Below are 7,474 nucleotides of genomic sequence, written 5' to 3' on the forward strand. Positions count from 1 at the left end.
CCAGTTTCCGCCAAGCCATGAGAAAAAATGCTAATGCTATGCTGTGAAAATAAAAAGTAAATTTCCATGGTCCTTAACGTAAATTTGCCATGGCAAAAATGAAAAAGTTGAATTTGCCATGTATGTTGAACTACAATTGCCGCCTATATTAAAGAAAAATTGCCATTGCAATAAAAGGTAAATTTGATATGTCAAAAATAAAACAGTAATTTTTTATGGCAATTAAAATAAAATTTTGTCATGGTACAAAGTAGTTTTTGTACATGTTTTTAGGACCCTAATATACCATGATACAAAAGTACAACTTGCCATGCTATAGTAAACTTTACATGGTCTCATGAATGCAAAAATCCCATTGAAAAGATGAAAGTAAAAAAAATTACCATGGATGTGAAGTGAAATTTTCCATGGCAATAAAATGTAAAAATTACCATGGCAAATAAAGGGTGAAAAAAATTCATGGCAATAAAAGTTAAAATTTGCCATGTTAATAAAATGTAAAAATTGCCATGGCAAAAAAGGTGAACAAATGCCATGGCAATACAAGTTAAAAATTACCATGGCAAATAAAAGGTGAAAAATGTCATGGCAATAAAAGTTAAAAAATGTCATGGCAATAAAAGCTAAAAAATTTCCATGGCAATAAGTAAATTTGCAATGTGAATAAAGTTAAATTTTACATGGCAAGATTAAGAACTCAATTTTGCCATGCCAAATAACGTAAAAAATTGCCATGCTACAAAGTAAAAAAACTCAATTTTGCCGTGCTAAATGAAATGATGCAAAAATTGCCGTGGCAAAAAATAACATGGATTTGTGTATGAAAAAAAGCAAAATTTGCCATCATCAACTATTAGAAATTGCCATGGTTAAAAAATGAAATGAAGTTGCCATGATCCATAAATTAAATTCTGCATGGCCCCATCAAAGGTATTTTTGCCGTTAACAAAATAGCCATGGGAAAAATACTTTTATGGCACCGTATGCAATTAAAGAAAAGCATTTGCACATGGTAAATTTAAGAAAAGCAAACAACTAAAATGAGATGGTCCAGAAACTGAAAAATTCCATGGTTAAATTCGAAAGTAGCCATGTTCGGAAAAGATTTTCCATTATCTTAAACTAAATTTAACATGGTCCATAAACTAAATTTTAATTTGTCCATAAAGTAAGATTGGCCATGATCCATGAACTAAATTTGTCGTTAATGATTAGCCATGGCATAATAACTTTTGTGGTACTGTTTGAATTTGAAAAAAAATAACATTTTCATTTGCACATGGCAAAATTAAGAAAGCAACAACTAAAATTGCCATGGTCCAAAATAGTGAAATTTGCCGTGGTAAAAATGTTTAATTTGCCTTGTTTGCAAAAGCATTCCATGATCTAGAACTGCTTTTGCCATGGTCCACAAACTAACTTTGCCATGATCTTAAAACTGAATCTGCATTTTGGTGCAAAAAGGAAAAGGCTATACCATAAATATCTTTCGAAATACCCATACTCCAATGTAAAATTTGAGAAGGATAAGATTTGTTCCTCCAGACATAGTACGTATATAGTAGATCTTGAAAGAATAGACGTGATTACAACAGGAACAAAAGGGCTAGTGTATACGTACCAAGGGCTACTGTGGATTACTTCTTTGAGTGTAAGTCAACAGCAGCACCGATGCCTCAGCAATGCGATACCAATAACTCATCATCTGCGGGAATGTTATGGCAACGCGCATCAAGTGCTGCATCTTCATACAAACTTAATTCTGCTACTTTCACATTCTTCGCTATTTGCATGAAGCTAAATAGCTAATCCTGCCTTGTTCCTGTCGATCATATGGATCATCCTCACTCAAAATTCCCACCAGCAATTTAGGAAAAATTGTAAGCAGCACTAGAGGGCGAGCTGGATGTCGTTAAAGAAATAAGTAGTTAGCACTGATATTCAGCAAAAACTAATGCTATCAACAAAAAAGGAACACATCAAACCTTAAATCCGGACCAATGATCCAATGCCGTTAAAGCACATGGAACGATTAACCAGCACAGGTCGCCAAGCTTCAGGTAATTAACCTGAAACACTCCAAGAAGCAACCTCAGTGACCACCTTTAATGCTGAAATGGCTCAGCATTACTTACTGATTAATGCGTCTGGTGCTGTCACAAGTGTTTATTTACCGCAACACATTTTCTGATCACCACAGTAACTGTCTAGTCGAACATTTTTCTTCAAGCAGAGGCAGGGAGCGGAGCGGAGCAGCGATGCGGAGGAGGCCCTCGTGGCGGGCGGCGGCGACATGGGGCGGTCAAACGAAACCGAGGTGCTGCGAAAGGTTCCACCCGAGTCGATGCCGCTGCTTCCAGGCCCCACTCGTCAGACATATCCCCAACCTCCGCCTCCGCCTCGGCCGGCAGCTAAGCAGCGCCGCCAAGCCCTCCGAGCCGCCTGAGCATACAACCGAGCTTCCCGCGATCTGCTCGACTTAGCGGTGCCCGGAAGACCTATACGAGGTTCCTTCTACCACTTCCCCAGTTCGCCATTATTCATCGATTCAGTGGCTTTGAGACCCGGAGGCGAGCTTGGGATCGAATCCCACACAACGCCGCTGATTGCCCTCGCCGGTGAGCCTCGTCGGGTTGCTTTCGCGTCACAGTGCGCGATTAAACTCCATCTGAAATTTTCCTCACTCGATTTCCTGCTTCCCGCACCAAAGATCGAGATGGCCCATGACCGCAGACCGCCGCCAAAGCTACCATTATGCCAACCTGTTAGGATGAGTTGTAAGTTGTTACAAGGCAAAGCTCTTTATATATTAAAAAAAATAAGAGGCTAGGATGAGCTTCCAAGTTGGGTCTTTAAAGCTAGAAATTCCATGTTAAGCAGATAAAATCTAAAATATCTATGACGCCTATTTCGAATATGGCTCCAGATCCAGATTATAACGATGATGTTGTGACTGTGAGGGTACATTAAGATATACAGTTACAAATTTGTACAGAATACAGCTGTTTATTCAGTCATAAGCATTACAAATCTGTAGTGAATACAACTTTAGTCTTAAAGATAGACATATATTATAATGTCTAGGTGCGCAATGCAGCTCGTTTTCCTGAAACAAAAAACGAACATGTTGAATGTGAGCTTCCAGCCATAGCTTGGAGCAGTCTTGGTATCGGAGGAATTGTGATCTCAACTAGCCCTTCAAGAATCTGAACCACCTGTCCCATTGTTGGCCGATCAAGCTCATCGTCTTGGAGGCACCAACATGCAACCTTGCAAGCAATTTCAACCTCATCCAGATTGGCGGTACCATGTAGCTTGTGATCTACCAAACTCCCAACATCTCCTTCAATAAGCTTATGTGCGGCATGCACAGGAAAATAAACATCAGGGTTGCCACCACTAGGATATAAATCACATGAGTTCCTCCTTCCAGATACTATTTCCAGCAACACCATCCCGTAGCTAAAAACATCGACTTTTGGTGTAATGTGAACACCTGTAAGCCATTCAGGCGCAAGGTACCCTGTAGTTCCTCTCATTGTTGTCAATACTCGGCTATAATCCCTTCCCAAGAGTTTTGCCATCCCGAAGTCTGCAATTTTTGGAAGGAGTGAAGCATCAAGAAGTATGTTTTCTGGCTTGATATCACAGTGTATGATGCAGTCTCGGCAGCTGTCGTGCAAGTAGGCTAATCCTCTTGCAACTCCTAGGCCTATGTGATACCTAGCAGTCCAATTCAAAACCGAACTGCTTCGAAATAGATGGACATCAAGAGAGCGATTTGACATGTATTCATAAACAAGCAACCTCTTGGGGCCCTCACAACAGAAACCAACAAGCTTAACTAAATTTATGTGCTGGACAGCTCCAATTGAGCTCACTTCAGCTCTGAATTGCTTCTCTCCTTGATAAGCACCATCAAGCCTCTTCACTGCTATGGCATTGGAGCCCTTTAATTATAAGCCCCTTGAATACAGAACCAAAACTGCCTCCCCCCAACTTATCTGTGAAATTTTTTGTTGCCCGTTGTAAATCATTGTATCTAAATGCCATGATTCCAGTACAAACCTGAGATTCATTGATTATTTGACCAGAGCTCAACACTTTGTTTGTCCAAATCAACAGTAAGAGGATAAGTGCAAATAAGCCTAGAGCAGAAATACCCATACCAGTTGCAACTGCAATAGCAATCCCTCTTCTGTTGTTTCTCAAACTTTGTAGTACATCTTTAGCAGAAAGACGAAGGTGAAGAGTTTCTCCATTTGAAGTAGTAGTGCCACTGCATTTTAGTGCTTTTATGTTGAGCAATTCACTATGCCACATGAAACATCCATTGTTGCCAAAGGAGTATGCTGTGCAAGAGCAATCACCGAGGCAAACTTGTGCACACTGATTCGCGCTTGCAGCAGCTTCTACTTTTGGGACATCCTGGGGCAGTTTAACACATGGCACAGAATAGAACTTGTCTGTGGTGTGTGTTGTGCTTTTGTTGCTCATGCAGTCTAACTGAGTATTTCTCGAGCACCCACCCGACCGATCTTCTAGCTCCCAATCCTTAGGTGATGTTATCTTGAAGCCCACCATACAATTGCAGTGTGGCACTTCCTTATCAGTGCAAATTGTGTAAGGACCACAAATTGCATGGACATCACACTGAGCTCTTGGTTGGGTATTGATCATTAGCCAATCCTCTAAGCCCTTCATCCAAATGAATGCCTTTATTTGACCTGAGACGTCAACTACATGACGAGTAACCATATTTGGATCCATGTATTCATCTACTAAATCATATGTCACGTACTTCTCACGGTCATTGTCGACAAATTTTGGACTAATATAGTGGGCGGCTGACATCTCTGGAATTGCAGCGAAATATTGGCCGTTCCACACACCGGTGGACCAGTAGTGTATGGATGAGTTCAATGCTACAAGAAATACCTGGTTAATGCCACTGGGGTCTAACTGCTCACAGTACACACCGGTAGCTGGGTCGATTATGTTTTTCCAAGAAACCAAACGGCGATTCAGGCCGGTGACCTTGTCCCATCCAAGTTTCGCCCCAGGAAAAAATGTATCTGTGGGGTGATCAAAGCTCTGCCACAGAACCTCTGATGGGTTTGAAGAGTCTGTCAGGATGAGATTTCCACTGCTCAACAGCCTAGCAGCAGAGCTATTTCTTGTGATGTTTGCTTGTGTAGACCAGATTACGGATTTGGCAGACCGGTTTAAGATGACAAGGTTGCCGTCGTGGGAGATTGTGAGCTCCAGTGAGATGGTGTTCTTGATGGGTCTATCCCTATTTGCAACCCATGCTGAAGTGAATTTGGCGACTGTGTTGAACCATATGCCGAGGTACCAGTTGGCAGTGTGTCTGGTCTGGAAGAAGCCGAGCGCGTACCTGCCATTGCTGGAGACGAGCTTGTCGTCGACGGCGAGCGCTTGGCCGGCCAAGATGGTGTCCGTCACGGCAGAACTGGTCGGGGTGCGTAGGCACAAGAGGACGGTGAAGGCAACTAGGAAGGGGGGCATGGTGAACTGAAGGTGCCGAGAGCGTACGTGCAAAGGCTTGCTGTTGCGGTTGTTGTTGTGCAGACGCTGGAAATGTATAGACTGGGTGCTGAGCGGCCATGGCACTATGGAGTCAAGCCCGACATCCAAACTAGTAAAAGTTTTTTTAGTGGTGATGATGAAAGGCTTCTCTTGCATGGCATGCACGGCAGGATTTGTGTGGTGCAGATGAAAAGGGTGGAGGAAGAAGAACGCTAGGGATGTGAGCGCCAGGCAGTTGGTTTACCGGTCGAAATCGAAATCTGGTCGTCGCTCTCCTCGGTTACCTGACGCGCATGCCAGAAGAGGTCGTTGCATACCCCAAATTAAAAACTGTCTAAAGTTCAGATACCCACATACCGATCTGTATGTGTGGCTTAACGGTAAGAGTGACGCCGGTCCTTTTGTTTGGTGTATATGTATCTTATTTATTACTCCCTCCGTCCCATAACATATAGTGTCAAAAACGTCTTACATTATAAGATGGAGGGAGTAAAAGTTTGAGTTTATGGGATACAGTAGGCGAAGATGAGCGCGCTGTCCGTGCAGTAGCATTGCCGGCACGGCTTAACTTTCGTGACCGCGCCATCCGCCATGGCTACCATATGTCAGGCATTTCCAGTATCCTATAAGGATGTTGATTGTGCAGCACACCCTGCTAGCTGTTGTAACAAGGCTAATCTCTTTCAAAAAGGCAAAACAATAAACAAGGCTAAGATAAGCTTCCAAGTTGGATCTTAGAAGCTAGAAATTTCATGTTAAGTAAAGCTAAACTGAAATACCCGCTATGCAACTCGTTTTCCTGAAACAAAAAAGGAACATGTTGAATGCGCGCTTCCAGCCATAGCTTGGAGCAGTCTGGGCGTCGGGGGAAATTGTGATGTCAACTAGCCCTTCAAGAATCCGAATTAGCTGCTCGATTGTTGGCCGATCAACCTTATCATCTTCGATGCACCAACGTGCAACCTTGTAACCATGGACAGATGAATACATGATATCAAAAAGATCCAGCAAAATTTGAAACCTAGCTTCAACAACAAAATGATGAATTGGTGTTAGGAAAAAAAATTAAAGCCCGACATACATTAGGCACTATTTAGTGCCAAATTTGCCCCCTTTCCCGAGTTGTGTTACAAATTTTTATTTAAATTTTTGTGACATTGTTAGACATCAGTGTTATCTTGGATATCCTTCAGGCGTTCTTCATTTCTTCTCTGAGGTGGCTACAAGCTTGCTCCTTAAGCTGTTTCTCTAGAGGGGGAGGAGAGCAAGTCGATCCCTAGCTCCCTCTCTCTATATGGGTGTGTGGGTGAACAAGAGGCTGAACCCTTTGCATGGGTGCCCTGGGGGATTTATATAGGCCTACCCCCCCCCCCCTCCCAGGGATACAATGGCAATCCGGCCGGGTGTAGGCCCGAGCCGTCAGTGTCTCTGGTCGTCAGCTTCCCCGCTGGCCGATGGGGGCCGCCGCCTGGTGGGTCCCGCCGTCCGTCCGGTACCTGGCCGACAGGCCGTACCCGCCGCTTGCGGGTTTTGCCGGCTGCCCGATACTGTAGCGATGCGGCTAATGGTGCGTGCTTTGACGGTGGAGGCGTGGCTACAATGCCGCTGCTTGGCGGGCGTTCACTGTAGCCATTCCTCGTCTCATCTGGTTAATGGCGCAGCGGTCCCCAAGAGGGGGGGGGGCGCTTGGTCATCTGCCGGCTTCTACTGAGCCGACTGGCCAGGGACGGCCGCCTTCCGGTCTTCTCGATGTCGAATGGGGCCCGCCGCCCGCGGGCCGTACCGACAGCCCTCGTGGGTGCACAGCCCCCTCTGACATGGGTGACATCAGGGTCAGCGTGGCAACAGTGTCGCGCCGAACGGAGGAGCCCTGCTTGGTACGGCGCACTGTGGCCTTGCTATGCCCTAGAGTAGGGGCGGCGAG

General features: G+C 44.3%; 1 pseudogene; it reads right to left on the minus strand.

The window, feature by feature from the left end:
* Window positions 1-3,186: 3,186 nt before the first annotated feature.
* Window positions 3,187-5,639, minus strand: LOC125525397 (G-type lectin S-receptor-like serine/threonine-protein kinase At2g19130 pseudogene; annotated as a pseudogene).
* Between the last annotated feature and the right edge of the window lie 1,835 nt (window positions 5,640-7,474).

This window comes from Triticum urartu, chromosome 7A, assembly GCF_056163025.1.
Source record: "Triticum urartu cultivar PI428250 chromosome 7A, HENAU_Tu73, whole genome shotgun sequence".
Taxonomy (NCBI): domain Eukaryota; kingdom Viridiplantae; phylum Streptophyta; class Magnoliopsida; order Poales; family Poaceae; genus Triticum; species Triticum urartu.